The sequence below is a fragment of the Lycium barbarum genome, chromosome 1 (genome assembly GCF_019175385.1).
Source record: "Lycium barbarum isolate Lr01 chromosome 1, ASM1917538v2, whole genome shotgun sequence".
NCBI classification, from domain to species: domain Eukaryota; kingdom Viridiplantae; phylum Streptophyta; class Magnoliopsida; order Solanales; family Solanaceae; genus Lycium; species Lycium barbarum.
Genome location: NC_083337.1, coordinates 23,560,988 through 23,582,370, shown reverse-complemented (window position 1 = coordinate 23,582,370; position 21,383 = coordinate 23,560,988).

The following is a 21,383-nucleotide window of genomic DNA, read 5'->3' as shown; positions in this document are numbered from 1 at the left end:
ATACTTTACCTGTTGATAATTTCCAAACTTAGCCACAAAATTAACTATATCCCTCTTTATACGGCGCCACCAATAGGGATGCCTCAAGTCACGGTACATCATAGTCGCTCCCGGATGAATGGAATAGCGAGAGCTATGGGCCTCAGATAAGATCAACTTAATCAGATCACCAACACGAGGAACGCATACGCATCCTATAATCCTCAGAATGCCCTCAGAATCAATCACGGCCTCCTTGGCCTGCTCTCTCGAGACCTTATGTCGGACCTTGCTCAACTGAGAATCCTTAAATGGATGCTCGGAAACAATCAATCGAGCTAAATTCCCCATACTCACTACCTTGCGACTGACGACATCAGCTACCACGTTGGCTTTATCCGGGGTGATACAGAATAGAGATGTCACAGTCCTTCAGGAGCTCCATCCATCGGCGCTGCCTGGAATTAAGATCTCTCTGGGTAAACACATGCTGAAGGCTATGATGATCGGTAAAAACCTCACAATGGATACCGTACAAGCAATGCCTCCAAAGCTTCAAGGCCAAGACTACGACCAACAACTCCAAATCATGAGGGGGGGGGGGGGAGGGGTAATTCTTCTCGTGAACTTTTAACTGACGAGAAGCATAAGCTTTCACTCTACCCTCCTGCATCAACACCGCTCCCAAACCCATACGAGAAGCATCACAATTGACCACAAAGTCCGTGCCCTCCACAGGTAAGGCTAGGATCGGGACTATGGTCAAAAGAAGCTTGAGCTTATGAAAGATCTTCGCACAATCATCCGTCCACTGGAAGGGAACATCCTTTTGAGTCAATCTGGTCAAGGAAAAAGCAATGGCAGCAAAACCCTTCACAAAGCAACGGTAATAACTAGCCAAACCCACAAAACTACGAATCTTGGTAACAACAGTGGGCCTCGCCTAACCCCTCAAAGTCTCAATCTTCTATGGGTCAACCATAATCCCCTATTTGGACACTACATGACCCAAGAATGCCATAAACTTTAACCAAACTCTAACCAAAACTCATACTTAGAAAATTTTGCAAATAGGCTATGTTTCTTCAACAACACAAGGACGGTATGATGATAGCTCTCATGCTCCACTCTACTATTGGAATACACCAAGATGCCATCAATAAACACAATCACAAAAGAATCAAGGAACGACCTAAAGATGCCATTCATCAAGGTCATAAATGCAGCTGGGGCATTGGTAAGCCCGAAAGATATCACTAGAAACTTATAGTGGCCATATCTCGTCCGAAATGCTATTTTCGGAATATCCTCCACCCTAATCTTCAACTGGTGATAGTCGAAACGCAAATCAATCTTAGAAAACACCGAAGCATCCTGAAGCTGGTCAAATAGATCATCAATACGAGGCATAGGGCAATTGTTTAGGATAGTGACCTTGTTCAACTGGCGGTAATCAATGCACATCCTTATGGTCCCATCTTTCTTCTTCACAAATAACACAGGAGCACCCCAAGGGGAGACACTCGGTCTAATGAACCCCTTGCTCAATAAATCCTGCAATTGTTCCTTAAGTTCTCTCAACTCGGTAGGTGCCATTTGATATGGTGGGATGAAAATAGAACGAGTACCCAGGTCCATGTCGATACAGAAATCAATTTCACGATTGGGTGGCATACCCGGTAATCTGACTGAAACACCTCCGCGAACCCACTCGCAATAGGAATAGACTCAAGGGGTGGGGATGCAATAGTCGTATCACGAACATGCGCCAAATACGCTAAACACCCCTTACTTACTAATTTCTTCTCCCGAAGGAAGGAAATAATCTTCTTCGGAGCAGGAATAGGAGTACCTCTCCACTCAAGCCTAGGGATGCCCGACATGGCTAAAGTAACTGTCTTGGCGTGACAGTCCAAGATCGCATGATAAGGAGAAACCTAGGACGTACCCAATATAATATCAACCCAGAATCATCTAATCTACCAAGGTGTCATACCCCATAAAAGTAACTAAACAAGACCTGTAGACTCGATCAACAACCACAAAATCTCCGATTGGAGTAGACACATGAACAGGTATATCTATACTATCATAGGGTAAATCCCAACCAATGGCATGAAATGCAGATACATATGAATAAGTGGATCCAGGATCAAATAACACAAATGCTGCTTTATCACAGACAGAAATGGTACCTGAGATCACAGCATCTGAGGCCTCTGCCACGGGCCTACTAGGAAATAAGTAACAATTGGCTCTATTATGCCCAGTCTGGGATCCTTCTCTCGCACTCTGAGTACCACCTCTAGCTGGCTGGGACTCACCTCCGGAACCATGGGAAGTAGCGCGGCCTAACTGAGCACTGCCTCTATGAGAAGTCCCTCCTCTGCCATCGGATGATACAGGAGTCCTCGGCGGCTGATAATCCAGCCTAGGCCGGGGAAATCTCCTGGCAACATGCCGAACCTATCCACAAGAGAAACAAGTAAGAGGAGTCAAATGCTGAAACACGAAAACGGAAGACCCAGATGAAGCAGCCCGGTCCACTGGTCTAGAGAACGAACTCTCAGGAGCTCTCTGTCTAGGTGGCTCAATGTAGGAAGCCGGTAATTCTGATTGCACAGGACGACCAAAATAGGGATGAGGTAGCCTCAAAAACTGATAGGTGCCCCTCATACCAAAACCCCAAACACTGCCAATCTGACGTGGCCTCTTGTCACCACCATTAAAAGTACGGGCCTTCGCGCCCTCAACCATAGAAGCATGCTTAATAATGGACTGGAAGGAGACCCCCATAGACTCCATCTGAAGACAAAGAATCTATAGAGAGCCCACTAGTCCTCCCACAAAGCGTCTGATCCTATCGGCCTCAGTTGGGATCAATGGAGTAGAATACTGAACTAAGTAGAGGAAATGGATCATATAAGACTCCAAGGACATGCCCCTCTGCTCACGGTGTAAAAATTGCTCCCTACAAGCCTCTCTCAAGGACCGGGGCATATACTTCTCAAGGAAGGCCCGATAAAACTGAGTCCATGTCAAAGGGGGAGAACCCTCAGGTTTGTACGCCACGAAATACCTCTACCACGACTTCACATCGCCGTGAAACTAGTAGGACACACAATCTATTCCACGGGTCTCCACTATCCCTATACGGTGCAGCAACTAATGCATATCAAGGATAAACTCATAGGCATCCTCAGACGAGCTATCAGAGAACCTCGGTGGCTCTAACTTCCTGAACCTCCCCACCAGGTCCTGATCAGTAATAGTCATAACGGTGCCATCTATGGGTCTAATATCCTCCCCATGGGCGGGTATAGCCTCAATGTGGGGAGCCATAGCTGCGGCGCGATGTGCTACCCGCATGGGGCCCTGCTCAGGGGTCTGCGCCCCAAACCTAGTCGGTGAACTCCCGTCGGGAGTAGTAACATTGGCGGCCGCCTGCTGGGCATCAAGGTGAAGTAGGATCTTGGCCATAGTGTCATGCACGGCCTGGTCAAAAATAACCTTAGGTTGTGTCTGTGCTGGGCCACGCCATCCTCTACGGTCTGGTCTCTACCCGGCTGATACTCGAGCTCGAGAGATGGAGACCTCTCTCGTTACTAGCCCATCGTTGGAGCTCTACCCCTGGCTGGGGAAGCTCCGCGACCTCTCGCTCTGCCACGCCCTCTGGCTGTCACTCGCCCTCGGGTGCTAGCCGTAGAAGCGGGCTCTGGTACCTAACTTCGGGCCACAGTAGGTCGAGTCCTCACCATCTGTGACAGAAGAGATAGGAGTCAGATACCAATTTGGTCTTTCCAGATACCAATTTGAATAAAGTAGCATAATGGAAATAAAGAAGGTGAGATTTCCTAAATGTCCCGTAGCCTCCCGCAGATAAGTACGGAGCTCATCCTACCGATCCACAAGACCATACTAGACACGCCCTTGTATTAAAGACTGGGTAACCTAGGGCTCTGATATCAGCTTGTCACGACCCATTTCAGCATTAGGTCATACGGGCACCTGCCTTTCCCACCTCGATAGGCGAACATTTAACTCAACATTCACAATAGTAGAAAATAGCTGATGAAAGTAAAATAACGCAAGTCTCACAATATAATATAATGTTAACAAGTGCGGAAGTAAATGAAATTCACCCCAGTATCTGGTCTGGTCATACAAGAGCATCTAAATCCGAATACTAAGGTTTGAATAATAATACATAAAATGTCTCAAATCATGTCTTGAGTGAAAAGTAAGACATAAGCAATAAAAGAGTCTTCGAGGTCAGCGGACACCATGCACACCCTGAAAAACTCAAGTGGAATGTGAGGAGTCGATCAGCCACGAGTCAGAGAGGTAGATCCGACCAGATACTCTGCATTCATAAAAGAATTAAGCAAGTGCAGGTCCGTACAATCAACAGTACTAGTAGGCATCATCGGCCGACCAAGCATAGACAACATATTTCAGAAAATAAGCAGATAGAAAGGAATGCAACAGTAGAAGATAATAAGTTCACAGCAAAATATTAATCATTGCCTACGTAAGCCTCTAAACTCAAGTATACCAAGTCTGAATATGTATATATCCAATTCAATCCTCAATCAATCAATTAATCAGCACGAATCAATAAACAAGCCAATGCAATGCAATGCAATGCAGTACAATGCAATAATGGAATGGGTAAGATGCAATGCCATGCAAATGAGGTGTACACATGTACTCCGGACGGAAATATTAACATCTCGATAGCACAACCCAGTGTGACTCGCGAAGTCTTAGTGCCACCCTTCTCGGATCTTTGCCCAATAGTCAGACGGGACCCTGGCTAATTGCTCACACGGGGAGTCTCACCGGCATTACTCTGGGGGACCCGCAGAGCCCATGCACTAACAACAATTCTGGAATAACATCGCAATCGGCCGTGCAACAGCGATACCGGAATAGATCGTCGGTCATCGGCCTCTCAAAATCGCTCAAGTAAAAGATTCGCTCAATCAACGATACCGGATAATTACCGGTTAGCGGCCATGCATCATGAATACGAGGGAATGTATGCAATGCACTTATCAATGATTCCGGAATTGACCCTCGGACATCGGCCTTTACAATCACTCAAATAAGGAGTTTATCAAAGATCAATTTACTCAATCAACGATACCGGATCGTTATCGGGTATCGGCCATGCATTATGAATGTGTGAGAATGAGTGCAATGAGTACATTAAGTGGCAACGATCATGTTCAATATCACAAGTACCATGAAGGGGTACTTCATCAATGTATCATATCACAATACCATCAAGGGTATGCCAGCAATATATCAATATTACTCGTACCAACAACAGTTACGTCAACAATGTAGCACAATGCAAATTCCAACAACGGTATGTCAACCATATCTCAGTCAAGATAGTAACACCGATTCTGATATTTACCACTACTCGTAGCTTCAACTATCAAAATCTAACAATAAACACATGTAACGGGGTGGCTCCAACACATATTAGGGCTCAACCAAAGGCAATATCCAGCCCAACTCCATACCTGAAGGTTCGCATGCTGTCTCCGACATTATATTCTAAATATGTGATTCGCTATGCATAGTCTCACTAGAGGTAAGCCATAACCTACCTGGACTGCCGAACCGCAACAACAACAAGTCACTCTGTTGCCTTGCCCTTCCTTTGAACCTCAGAACCAAAGTAGTCTAAGCATAATCGAATTCTAAATTAGAAATCATGGAGAATGATACTAATATTGCTATGATATCAATTATGTCTATTTTTGTCACGACCCAAACTGATGGGCCGCAACAAGTGCCCGACCATTGCTGGTCAAACACTCCTATGTCTGCATTTACCTCTCACTAACTATCCTGGGCCATACACAATCTATAACTGAGTTGGACTGTCTCCCGAACAATCAACATAAGAAACACCGTACCGGGAACTCTCGGCCAACGAATACATATAAACATACACAGAGAATAATAGCGCGAGCCGATTTGGCCGCCCTACATATATACTGTACAACAAAATAAGTGCCGACGGGGCTGGATAACAACACGACTACATATCACTGTCTACAGACCTCTATGGAGTACAAACTGTAGAAAGGACAGGACAAGGCCCTGTCGTACCCATATATGTACGTAACTGAATTGCATACCAAAAGGTAGCTCCAGATCAATGGAGCGTACTGACTGCTGCTGAGGGGAGGTCCTACTGCTGTGGATCGTCCGTCTGGCTACCTGATCCTACGGGCATGAACGCAGCGTCCAAAAGAAGGGGCGTCAGTACGAGTAATGTACTGAGTATGTAAGGCATGAATGATAACATGATAATATGTACAGAACATGAACAACAACATAATAAAGAAATATGGAAAATATAAGAAAAAGGTATGACTGTCACTGCTTGCCTCTTAAGGCGGAATCATGGATGCTTACTTTTACCTTCAAAACATATCACCCATACATACATAAACTGTCTGAATCAAATAACATCATTAGCCCGCGTCCGAGCCTCCCACGTCCGGGGTAATCATCTCACGCCGCCCACTGGTGGTGCTACCCGTGCCATATAGACACGGTGTTATTATCATCATCCATAAGCCGCCCACTACGCCTAACGTAGTGGTGCTCCCCGGCCATATAGGCACGGTGTAATCATGCATAAGCCGCCCACTACACCCAGCGTAGTGGTGCTGCCCGATCGTATTGGCGCGGTGTAATCATCACAACATAAGCATGTATAAGAGCCCAATCAAAAGCTATAACTCCATCGGAGTGACGTAAGGTCGGTAACCTCAGATTGTATTATGGAATAATCATGATCAGCGTGTCTCACCTTGAAGGGACGAGCATTATAAGGTGAGACAATCAGTGAAAAATAACATCAAGGGAAAACATAGAGTCAGATCATAAATATCATAAAGCGTCAATTCATATACTTTGAAGTCTTTGGAAAATAATGTCATTATCAAGGAATAAAATTGAGGATCAAGAAATAACTCAATATTCTCATATTCATATTAAATCCACAACTTGAGACTTTCAAACATGAAACCATTCTCATCATAATCATCATAGACATATTCTCATCTTTGACATCATCGTTGTTATTACAAAAACTTGTCCGTCGTTGTAGTCATAAAAGCTTACAAAATCATAAACCTTTGTTTTGGAAAAATACCGACATTTTGGAAAACATTTACGGGTTATCAGGAAGGAAATCATTCTTTGGAGTCATAAACATCTAGCTTTTGCAAACAAAGAAGTTATGGAATCATTTATGAAATCGTACCATAAGAATCATGCCTTTGAAAGAAAGGGACAAGCCTTAACATACCTGTTCAACCTCCTAGTAGATACGCTTATGTGTCCGAGCTCGCAAGTCTACATTTAAGAGGATTTATACTAACGTTAGCCTCTTCATCGCACACTTGTACCAAATTTCAAACTATACTATTCTATATTCTTCCGAAAATCGGGGAGCACCTCCCATGTTTATATGCTTAGCCCGAATTCTCAATTCAACAACCAACAACAACAAAAACAATACCAACATCAATAACACCATTTCCAACACCGAAGTATTCCATAGAACAGCCCACACGCTGTTTTCCAACTTCCATAACTAACCGACTTACTACACAATTATTTAATGACTTTATCTCCGTAAATAAGCCTTAAATAATACCAAAAGAGAAAGATTCATACCTTTTTTCTTGTTTGGACAACAATAGGAATATCCTTAATATCCACGCTAAAATCCACCGTAAAACAATGCTAGAATCACAACCATGCGTTACCCGGACCTAAACCACTACTCCGATACTTGAAAATTGCTCACTTTTGTTTTCCTCTCTCTCTCTCTCTCTCTCTCTTCAATTTTCTGGAAATTTCTGGGCTAAATCTGGTGAAAAAAAGGGGGTTCTTACCGTTTTTATAAGGGTCAAATTCGGGTCAAATCACTGTAGCATTTTACTGTAGCAGTATTATAGCAAGTCGGTGCTGTAGCAGTACTGTAGCACGCGTTTTCATGCTCTGTCAGCCGAACTTTTAACATCTATAATTCTATCTCCGATTTCCTATCGACGACCAATTTGTTGCGTTGGAAACTAGACTCGACGAAATTAATTTTAGGCTTTTGTTTCACCTTAAAACACTTCATATGCTCAGAGATATTTGTCCCCTAAGTTGGACCAAAATTTTCACACAAAACATTACCCATCCTTTCTCTAAAGTCGTACCACTCCATTTCTTCCACTCATTTCCTTATAAAACCTTCCAGTATACCTTATATACATCCTTCACTTATTAAATATACTTAATAATACTTGCTCCTTATATTCCAAAGTAGTTTTACTTAACCTTAACTCAACGTACTTATGTTTCAAATTTGATAAGTGTTCTTCGAAGATAAGGGGTGTAACATCCTTCCCCCCTTAGAAACATTCGTCCTCGAATGTTGCTGTATCGCCAACCTACGACACCATCTTTGATTCGGTAGAACAATTATTTTTCCTTTAGGGTCCGATAACCATTTGCTTAAACTATAACTTGGATCAGTCTCTTCTCATTCTTTCTTGACTCTTTTATTGCCTTCAATCATCTTCTTTCACTTCTTTGTCCTCATTTACATGATCGGAAATTAACTAGCATCTTGCTCTTGTTCTTTCACCATTATGGTAGTCTTGACTTGCCGTGCCATAACTATTCATCGTCCTGTAAGTACCTTTTTTTTTCTCGCTCCTTTTTTCCTTGTTAGTGGGCAGCTACCTTTATCTTTCTACGGCCCCTCTTTGCGTTTACTCCTTCAGTGCCATCTCGGGCTATCCTTTTTGTACCTGTTGATCTTATATATACACTGTACCGATTTTTTGTAGTCCATTAATCAGGCTCTCTAATCCTTACGTCCTTGTCGCCATCTCTTTTACCCTTACATTCCAAATGTTTACCCAGCATAACTTTGTCGCTAGTGAACCTAATGGTTATGTTCCTTTCTAAGGCCAGTATATCATTATCCGAAATACGTATATACGTAATGTTTCTTCGCCATTTATTATCCTTCGCAGTCTAGTTACACTTGTGGCAAACTTATAATTCGATTTCAACTAATTTCATAGCTCGCAAAATCTTTGAGCTCCTGCTACAACTTTTTCTTTACTTCCTTCCCTCACATCTATCAATACAATTCCAGAAGCATAGGACCACGACAATTCTTCTATTATGACTCTCTTGTAACGCAAGTATACTTATCTTCGATTTCCTTGTATCGGCGATCGTTTCGTCAGTCATTATTCCTTGTTGGCTTTCCGGTATGGCCTTCTTACAATTGTAGTTGGCCATAGCTTCATGTTGACGGTTCATATAATTTCATAGCATATGCTCTCATGTTCAGTATAATTAGTGGTCCATGAACTATTTTCTAATATCCGGTGAACTCTTTTATTTCCATTCATAGGAGCAGCGTTCTTTCTTTCCTTCAAAAATTTCCAAACTACCGATCATTGTTCCTTTTATTACAATTGTCATTGTCATCCCAAGTGTCCTTTGGATTGGTCATCCTCTCTAACACCTTTTGTAAATTTAGCTTGGAGACCTTTCTTGCTCTTTTCATTACCCTTTAGGGCATGTCACTGCATACTTAAGTACGGCGCACTTTTTGCCCGATACGAGGGATTCAAATCATGGTCTAAAAATATCGTAGTTTATCTTGACGTAAAGTTCTCTCTTGAGTAATCTTTCATACTTTCTCCCTATGTCTACCTCATGGTACACTTATTGTCAATTTGTTTCTACTTCGTTCCGTTATCTTCCTGATATGCCAATACGCCTCGAACTCTGGCCCTGAGCTAATAAATCTCCTTTTCTGGGGCTTGAAACGTCATAGCTCCTTTCAAGTCTAGTATGTTCTTCCCCCCTTATTAAGGAGGTCCTTATACGCCCATAGCCTTCGAGTAACCATCGTCTTCGATAATTATTTGCCGCCCTTCACAATCTTCTTAGGGTCAGGGTTCCATCATCGTATGATCTGACTTGTCTATCTTCTTGCTAGTTACAGTCTTGTATCCAATCGGAATACTTATAAGGGTTAGATCCAATTCTGATGCCTTCTTTTCCGTCTTTTCACACCTCTGTCTTTTATGATAACGATTTTTCGGACCCGCAAGTTAACAGGGACATCGAGATTCACCACGTCCTTTATGAAGTCTTCGATTATACCTTACTCCTCGTTTTTCTTCCCGACTTTGCTTATACCATATCTAAAACTTCTTCCCCTGAGTTCTTCTTCCGTTTATGTCTATCTCATCATTCTTGTCAATATTTCCATACATTTCCATCCACTACTAGCCCTTTCACCCGCTTGGCTCACTTACTCATAATTCTTCTTAACTACGCGTTTGTGTTGCAGCTATGCATCCAAGTTTTTCGAGCGTCCTGCTACTTCTGCCCTTAGCATAAAATTCTTATAGTTTACACTCTCTCTATCCTCGTTCATCGAACATTTATCTATCTTTATGATGCTACGGCCGAGTGGTATTCCATGCACGTTCCTTACATTTCATTCCATTTCCTCTATGATTAAATCTCTCGGTCTTCACATGAATTCTTATTCCATGCCATTAATTTTCTAATCAATTGTGTCGACTCATCATCCTTGTTCTTTCCCCGATGAGTAATCGGTGTCCTACCGCCAACTCGTTAAAGTATCCTTCTTACTCCCATGGTTAAAGATTTCCAGTTATTCTACTCCTAAATGCTCTCCTCTTCCTTCGACCAACCCATTAGTATACCTTTCCTACTTTCATCCTTAACTTTCCTTGGGTTTCTTCCTCCTCGAGCACCTTTCTTCTCTTGTTATTTGTAGTATCGGCTCTGAAGTTCATGAAATATTCCTTTAAATGCGCAAATCCGTTCTATTCTTAAGTCATCCTTTTGGAAAGCTTGTCCATGTCCGAGGCAACCGTGTTAATTGACCACACACTTATCCCTTTATACCTTTTAAGAGCTGGAAATATCTTAACATCGTCGCAAAGCCTAACCATTCTTTTTCTTACTTCACATTCCTCGTCGTGGTCACTATTCTTTTAGCCCCACTTATCGAAGCCTATTCTCTGACCCCACACATTCCTCTTTTGTTCCGTACTGCCACACTTTATCCAACTCGCATGCCTAGCTTCAAAGTTTTACCCAAGTAGTCCCGTGATTGCCCATCGTCCCTCGTGGAGGCTTCACTTACTCATATTTCTCACTTTTGACATTTTGATCTCCTTACCTTCCATATATTCACTTTCGTTCTTTTCCAAATGTCATTACATTAAAGCTCTCCAGGCCTAACCTGTAGTGAAAATAGCATCAGCTTACTTTGTAACATTTGTAACATTTATTTTTTTGTCACTTGAACTTCGTTACCCTGTTCGATTAATGCCTTCATATACCGCAACGTTGGTTGCCGGGATACACATATGCGCTGATATAGCTACGTATGGGATGTCATATGCATACGTATATATATATAATTACTACCATCTCGCTTACAAAATATTTCCAAACGCTATTCAAACTCACCCTAATTCTAGAGCTGTGATGCACCTTTTTTCCTCTTCATCGGTCTAGTCCGCCTCATCCTACACGACCTCTTAAGGTCTCCAACCACTCCGCATACTCCAATCTCCCTTAGGCTGCTCTAGCTTGTCATTTGCCTCTCATATCTAAATTTATAGGACTTTTTGTACACTTCCCAAGGGGTCACCTATCCTAGTATTTCTCTCACCCCAACACGCTTAACCTCGAAACTCTGATGACATCCGGTGCGTTAATGCTGGTATAATCGTATCCACCTCATCGCCTGACCTTCACCACATAATCTAAAGTAAGTTGAACTCTTGACAGATTCCAAAACGTTCTCGTAACGCATCTCCCTCCGAATTAGAAAGGGTCTCTCACTCTTCCGACTACACAAATACTATTTTGGCCTTTTTAATTCTCAATATTCACCTTTCATCTGTATGTATGACTACTTTCCGTCCTAGATTTCCAGATTCCCAATGGTAGCGAACACACCTTGGTCGCCGTTACATATAAATATTCGGTTATCGGCCTCTTTGGGTTTCCGCTCGCCACTATTAAATAATAATCTACAACAAATGTACATACATAGAAAATTCCAATAAAGGCACATATACTTGTAGCCGATCGGTCTCTAGTTTGATCTGGTGGCCTATAAGGTGAAGTGTGCTCTTCATCATCGTCTACTCACCATCTACTCATTTCGCCTTCATCATCTCTCTCCTCCGAGTCCGAGGGATATGGATAACCGGGCAACTCCTAGTTTACCGACGGCCAGGATAGAGGGCTAGAGTAATCCGTAACACTCACTGGAGTAGCTAGTCTGACGTAGTGCTCCACCATAGGAGCAGCTGGCACGGCTTCGGGGATCTCCTCATCCGGTGTCCCAGACGAATACTCAGACGGATCTGTGTCATAGCTGTCCCCTGAGGGATCCTCCTCTCTGGAAGTCAAAAACTCTGGAGGAATCGTCGCTGGGACCTCCGAGGTATCAGTCTCAATAGAATAACTGAGGCTCCTTTTGCTCGGTCCTGGAGCCTGGGGTCCTGGATCAACTCTGGGGGCCTTCTTAGCACTCCCACTATCTAAGGCTGATCTCTTCATCTTTCATCAGTCTGCACTTACCTACAGGAAAAAGGGTCAGAAACGATCTCTCTTAGACTTTGGCTCTATCGCACGATCTAAGATAGAAAGAAAGGTCAGTGATTCCTAAATGCCATGCAGCCGCCTGTTTATAAGTGTGGTCGGCGTCACACCCATAAACAGGACTCTACCGGACACGGTCTGTAGACAATCCCTAGGACAAACTGCTCTGATACCACTTTTGTCACGACCCAAACTGATGGGCCGTAACAAGTGCCCGACCATTGCTGGTCAAACACTCCTACGTCTACATTTACCTCTCACTAACTATCCTGGGCCCATACACAATTTGTAACTGAGTTTGACTATCTCCCGAACAATCAACATAAGAAACACCGTACCGGGAACTCTCGGCCAACGCATACATATAAACATAAACACTGAGAATAATAGCGCGAGCCGATTTGGCCGCCACACATATATACCGTACAACAAAATGAGTGCTGACGGGGCTACATAACAACACGACTACATATCACTGTCTACAGACCTCTATGGAGTACAAATTGTAGAAAGGACAGGACAAGGCCCTGCCATACCCATATATGTACGTAACCGAATAGCATACCAAAAGGGCTGTAGCTCCGGATCAATGGAGCGTACTGACTGCTGCTGAGGGGAGGTCCTACTACTGTGGATCGTTCGTCTGGCTACCTGATCCTGCGGGCATGAACGCAGCGTCCACAAAAAGGGACGTCAGTACGAGTAATATACTGAGTATGTAAGGCATGAATGATAACATGATAATATGTACGGAACATGAACAACAACATAATAAGGAAATATGGAAAATATAAGAAAATGGTATGACTGTCACTGCTTGCCTCTTAAGGCGGAATCATGCATGCTTCCTTTTACCTTCAAAACATATCACCCATACATACATAAACTGTCTGAATCAAATAACATCATTAGCCCGCGTCCAGGGTAATCATCTCACGCCACCCACTAGTGGTGCTGCCCATGCCATATAGACACGGTGTTATTTTCATCATCCATAAGCCGCCCACTATGCCCAGCGTAGTGGTGCTGCCCGGCCGTATAGGCGCGGTGTAAGCATCACAATATAAGCATGCATAAGAGCCCAATCAAAAGCTATAACTCCATCGGAGTGACGTATGGTCGGTAACCTCCGATTGTATTATGGAATAATCATGATCAGCGTGTCTCACCTTGAAGGGACGAGCATTATAAGGTGAGACTATCAATGAAAAATAACATCAAGGGAAAACGTAGATTCAGATCATAAATATCATAAAGCGTCAATTCATATACTTTGAAGTCTTTGGAAAATAGTGTCATTATCAAGGAATAAAATTGAGGATCAAGAAATAACTCAATATTCTCATATTCATATTAAATCCACAACTTCAGACTTTCAAACATGAAACCATTCTCATCATAATCATCATAGACATATTCTCATCTTTGACATCATCGTTGTTATTACAAAAACTTGTCCGTCGTTGTAGTCATAAAAGCTTACAAAATCATAAACCTTTGTTTTGGAAAAATACGGACATTTTGGAAAACATTTACGGGTTATCAGCAAGGAAATCATGCTTTGGAGTCATAAACATCTAGCTTTTGGAAACAAAGAAGTTATGAAAACATTTATGAAATCGTACCATAGGAATCATACCTTTGAAAGAAAGGGACAAGCCTTAAAATACATGTTCAACCTCTAGTAGCTGCGCTTATGTGTCCGAGCTCACAAGTCTACATTTAAGAGGATTTATACTAACGTTAGCCTCTTCATCACACACTTGTACCAAGTTTCAAATTATACTATTCTATATTCTTTCGAAAATCGGGCAGCACCTCCCCTGTTCATATGCTTAGCCCGAATTCTCAATTCAACAACCAACAACAACAATAACAATACCAACATCCATAACATCATTTCTAACACCAAAGTATTCCATAGAACAGCCCACACGCTGTTTTCCAACTTCCATAACTAACCGACTTACTACACAATTATTTAACGACTTTATCTCCATCAATAAGCCTTAAATAATACCAAAAGAGAAAAATTCATACCTTTTTTCTCTTTAGGACAGCAATATCCTCAATATCCACGCTAAAATCCACCACAAAACAATACTAGAACAACCATGCATTACCCGGACCTAAACCACTACTCCGATACTTGAAAATTGCTCACTTTTGTTTTCCGCTCTCTCTCTCTCTCTCTCTTCAATTTTCTGGAAATTTCTGGGCTAAATCTGGTAAACAAAAAGGGGGTTCTTACCCTTTCTATAAGGGTCAAATTCGGGTTGGGGTCACTGTAGCATTTTATTGTAAGAAGTCGGTTACTGTAGCATGTGTTTCTGCTCTGTCAGCCGAACTTGTAACGTCCATAATTCTCTACTCCGATGTCCTATCGACGACCAGTTTGTTGCGTTGGAAACTAGAGTCGACGAAATTCATTTTAGGCTTTTGTTTCACCTTAAAACACTTCATATGCTCAGAGATATTCGTCCCCCAAGTTGGACCAAAATTTTCACACAAAACATTACCCATCCTTTCTCCAAAGTCGTACCACTCCATTTCTTCCACTCATTTCCTTATAGAACCTTCCAACATACCTTATATACATCCTTCACTTATTAAATAAAATTAATAATGCTTGCTGCTTATATTCCAAAGTGGTTTTACTTAACCCTAACTCAACGTACTTATGTTTCAAATTTGATAAGTGTTCTTCGAAGATACGGGGTGTAACAATTTTAACTCTAGAAATTGGGAAAACGGGCCCACAAGAACGAAACAGGAAAATCACGGGTAAAATACCCAATTGAATCCTAGGTAATCATAACCCAACCATTAATTATTGAATTAACTCAAGAATTTTCCCAAATCTAATTTCAAGTAAAAACCCCCAAATTAGGTATGAACCCTAATTCTCCAAAACCAAAATTCAACGTTAAAAGTGGAAGATATGGGCTTGCTAAGCTTAGATTCATCGCATTTCACCATTAACATCACCAATTTATCAAGTATAATCTTAGAGAAAATTCTCCCTAAATCCTCCTTCAAATTCCATTTCCAAGGGATTGGAAAGGGAAGGGGAAAATCTAAGATGATTACTATTAAAGAGGAGTAAATATTAGACAAGGTTTTACCTCCGAGATTTCCTTCAATTTGTCTCCAAGAACAGCTTTCGCAAACCCCAATATCAAGATATGAAATAATGAGGGTCTAAGACTCATGTAAGACTCATTAAATGAATAGTCACTGCTCGTGACCGCTATAGCAGTAACTGCACCGCCCCAGCGGCCACCTGACCACTTTAGTGGTCAAGCCTAAAATGGCTGGTACCGCTTCAGCGGCAAGGCCACTGCCCCAGCGGTGCTGGTGCCGCCAAAGCGGGCACCAAACACCAGAACTTAGCCTAAGTTTTTTCCTTTCGATCCGATTTTTTGACTAACTCCCAAGGCTATCTGCTAACGTACCATATACCTAGTCCCACATAAAAACGTGCTACGAAACCGCCTGTGGCCTCGGAATTCCCAACGGAGGTCTCGTTGACCGAGTCAACCACCGATGTCTTAATTCTCATTTCCCATCCAATGTCCCGAAATGCATCCGAATGCATTGGGAACCGAACCAAATGCACACACAAGTTCTAAACGACTATCCGGATCTCTCGAAATTGACGGAATTATGAAAAGGTTTGTTTTCCCAAAAGTCAACTTCAGGTCAACCACATTCACTTTTAAGCGTATATTTTTTCCAGAGTTACCCGAATCCAGTCTAGAAACCTCGGGAAGCGTGTCAACGGTCCCCTACGGTCAACAGGGAGCTCATCAGTGTTCAGGAGCGGGCGAAAGTGCCAAAAGAACTATAACGACCAAACGGGTCGTTACAAAATCTTGTGTAAATCAATTTCATAAATAGTTAAAAATACCAAATTGAATTGAAATAAAGGAAAAATGAGAACTTGTCTAAAAAATTAATTTTTTTGTTCTTTTTTTGAGAAGTGAAAAAAAAGACTTAAAATTTTGAAAATGATGGGTCCACCAAGTGCCACAATTAATGTCATGGCACGATGTGTACCAATTTTGATACTTTTCTCTCCACTTGGAGGATATGAACTTTCACCCCAACTTTGATTCAAGATTCCGGCGGTGCTTGTGGGACGGTGGTAGGAAAGCAAAGAAACCAATTCTCGGGTGTCGTATTTTGCACTTTTTGGCCTTTAAGTGAGGCATGTCATTTTGTCTTCGTTGCATGGCAAATTTCAAAATAAAAACGCTTTGTTCTTCATCTCCAAAATCTTCCATAGGCTCAGTTAGTTCAACTTTCATTTCACCAACCAAACATAATGTTTATATATGGTTAGAATGTGGTCCAATGCGCTCAAATTCAAAACTTGCATGAATTTTGACATCCTCACCCGAAAATGAACTAGAGTCTTCAAAAATTATTTTATGAAAATTTTCATTTAACTCTAGTAACATTTCTTCAATCTCGGCATCTTGCATTATTTTTGGGTTGGACGGTTGGCCATTCACCATTAGCTCTTCACAATCAATCTTGACCTTATCTTCAATTAAAGCCATCTCCAAATTACATTCCATGACCCTTTGATATTGAGCATCACATGTCTCAATTTTTGCATTCAATTCGGCCTCCAATTCCCGGATAGCAATTTCAAGTAGCTCTACTTCTATACTTTGCTCAGCATGAATCTTTAGAAATTCTTCCATCATCCGTAAAATGCCTTCACGGTGATCCCCATATACTGCAACTTGTTGGATTGATTCATAAGCCAATCTTGGCTTACAATTTCAACTTTGTCTAGTTTTTCTTCAAGTTGAAAGTCGTTCAAAGCTTGTAAAAATCTTGCCATGGTGAAATCGATGTTTTGGATAGCTTCATCATCTTCATGTTGAACTTCTTCCCACAAATTGGTCAAGACTTGCCCACATCTTTCACTCCTCCCCATTATGCTTTTCAACATCTCCTCGACTTCTTCTTTAAGAGAATTAGAGATTTCTCCATCAAAATTTTTCTCTTCAAGTTTAACCACTTATTCACTTCCACAACTCTCGTTATGGTCATAAGAATTTTCGGGCTCATCATTCAAATTTGAAAACTCTTCTTCAACCAATTCATTTTGAGGAGAAGGAACTTCCATGATTCAAAATTTCGGCAAAATGTCCCCTTAGGAAAGGGGGTTTTTGGTTTCAAAAATTCATATAAGTGTTCAACTCACTTCATTTTCGGACCAAGACACACTTGAGATTTCTCCCACAGGAAATAGCAAAAGAAAATGGAGGCCCAATACAAAGTGAAACAAAGAAATAAGTCCAACCCAAACTTTTTTTAACATATGGGCCCTGTTCTGATTATACCAAAATGTATACCATGTACATACTAGATATACAAGTTCATATACGCCATGAGCATACAAAGCTTTTGTATATCCTTAGTATATCTTCTATATGCATAGCTTATATTCAAGTACAACAACTATGTAAACTTTATAGAAAAAACCTAGTTTTAGCTAATCATCAAGCATACTATTCAGAAAAGACATAAAGGCAGTTTAAAAGACATGATACAAGTGATATACACTATGTTCAAGGTTCAAATATTACAGGATGCAACGATACATAAATGAAACCTAGCATGACTGTATACATGAGGCAGTTAACTCACTACAGTGGGACAAACATCAAGTTCAGTTGAGTATGAACAAGTAATAAAGGGAAAAAGAGAGATGCAATATCATATAAGCCAAACATCTATAGGAATGGATGTTAACAGAGTCAACTAAAGGTAGACAAGCAAATATAAGGCAAGATTCTCAATATTTTCCCACCTATATATATACATATTAGGTGATTTATTCTCAAATGGTCACAAGAAAGAAAACAGACGTAGTTGCACATAATAGACTATCAAATACCAAAGTTTTAGGTTCAAACAAGTCTTCTGGAGAAAAATAAGCATTTGGCATGTTTATGTGACACTCTAAGAATAACAACTATATGCACAGGCGAAGAACAGGTTCAAACTCAACATAAGAACATACTACTAAACATTTTAACACTTAGGCAGTCAACAAAAGCCTCAGGATTCATATAAAATTCAGATAGATGCCCCCTAAACTCTTATCCAAATGACACTTCTCACAGTAAACATTCAGAGGTTCAGATTGAATACATGGTAACCATATGAAACTATTAAAAATGGCCATGCAATTGACTCATATTCAGAGGCTCTGTATAAGGTTCATGGTGGTCAAACTGACAAACCTAGAGCGCTGGCTGACTCCTATTCAGACAACAAGTGAAGGCAAATAACAATCCTTATGTGATATATTCAAAAAGCAGGTAACCAGGTTTATTAAGAGCGTTAGGACTATTTGAAACTCCACAGATTCACACAAGATAGTACCATTCAATAAGAACATTGATGTTAGCAAGTGGACATATTTATAAGCACAGAGATGGGATAACATGTTTCAATTATAAAGGGCTGATTCATTATACCATATTTTGCATAGCTCATATGCACACATCATATTTTCAAGTCAACTAACTCCACGTCTGAGCTTGACACAGGCTTATCATACTAATCATACAACCAAACCTAAGTAGTTTTATCCAAATATTTATAAAAGACACCTAACAAGATATTAGACTCATTCTAGATGGCTTAGATCTCATTTTAAACCAATATTTTAAGCATAGAGGATCATGCTACAACTTAACCTATCTTCTACCATTACCAGTTAACAAAGTCAAGTTTAAACTCAAATTTAGACTGAAACATAGTATATCTTAGTAAACCAACATAATCCATTAGCAACACAGACCCTACAAATACAGTAATAATCATTATAGACATACATCTCTTATTTAGGCAACCATGGACATGTATTGAATCAGTACAAAACTTCCTCAAACTAGTATAGACTCAACTAACTATAAAGGAAACAAAGTTTACAAACAGGTTTGTTTCAACGTATGACTTAACCACAGATAAGTAAATGGAGCTCTAAAACAAAGAAGGCCTAGTTTGGATATAGTGGATGATATGTGTGTAGCTAAGCAGTTACTGATTTGCAGGCCTAACATTTCATACCAAACAAACATAGTTGATTAAGCTAAACATGATTTGCAGGTTCTTAAGATGTAGACAGATCACATTAATTAAGTATGACAAGTATCATAATGATAGGATTTAACTAAGGTAAGGTTAATCAACTACTTTACTAAACAAGATCATGAACTAGTCATATGCTTAAATAGAATATTGCACTAATTACATGATTATAAACTAGTAATGTGTACTAATCATATATTAACTAAACAAGAAAATAAGCCAACAAATTACACTATCAATAAACTTAATCACATAATCAACAAAACAGAACTGAAACACATAATTGACAGAAAACACTAAACAACATTAAATGCTAAAAAATAAAGGAAAAGGAAAGAACATTACCTTTTCTGAGTGCAACCAATGTCGAGATTGAACTTGGAAGAAATCCTTGCTTCCTCAACCCCAATACTCAGCCACAAAACCACAACAAAGGAGAAAAAAAACTCTTAGACTAATATTTTGATTAAGTCAGTATTTTAAGCAATAAAATGCTAACCCTAGTTAAATCGGAATTTTTTAAGCTCAGAATCAGATTCAAGCCTGTGAAGGTCTATGTAATGTAAAGGGTTGGGGTTCTGTATATAGAACACCAATTGTTAGAAACCCTAAACTCAGTCCGATGTGGGACTTCAAAAATTTCATGAAATCAACAACAATCAACGGACCAAAATGAAGGTAAAGGAGGAATCAATGGTCGGATTTGACTCATCTAAGGTCAATCCACATGATTCTCTCCACACCAATGACAATAGGCCCTTCAAAAAATGAATACAAACAAATGCAATTACAGAAAATCAGTTCTATCTGTTGTAAACACAGAAAAGTAGAAGATTGTATTGTGTTTGGATCAGTCTTTGGTGGTTTTGGATGAGAAATGGCAGAGCAATTAATGCTCTTTCCATTCTCGGCCATACCACAACTAGAGAAAAACATGCGGGTCCTTATCTTTGCTAATTTCGGCGTGTGTTACGTCGGAAAGGAGAGAGAAGAGAGGAGGCAGCTAGGGTTTCATAGAGGAAACCCTTCCTCCAACACTTAAGGGGTCGTTTGGTGCAAATGAAAGAAGAGTTGGGGGTTTTACCCCTTTTAAACGATATTGGGCCGGGTCTGGTCCTTGGCGGACTAGGCCTGACTTAACTTAAAATGAGGGGAGGGGAGGGGCAATATACGCGTATACACATGATGTACGTGTATTCACATGCATATCTGTGTATATGTTTGTATATATACGGGAATGGCTATAACTAAGGTAATAAGTTAATTGAACACCTTAATTAGTGGCCTAATGATTTAATTAACCTAACTAAAGTACACGGTTAATTAGGAAAGTGGTCTTAAGTTGCAAATATAGCCTAGCCAAAAAATTAAAGACTAGTTTTGCAATAATGGCCTCAATCGACTTAAACCATGAATTTGGCTATTTCAATTAAGGCCAAAATTAAACTTAGCCAAACAACTAAAAAGCTATTTTTTCAATGATGACATCAATTGACTTAAACCATGAATTTGGATATTTGAATTAAGGCCAAAATTAGCCAACAATTGATTATTTCAATTGTGGCACCAATTAA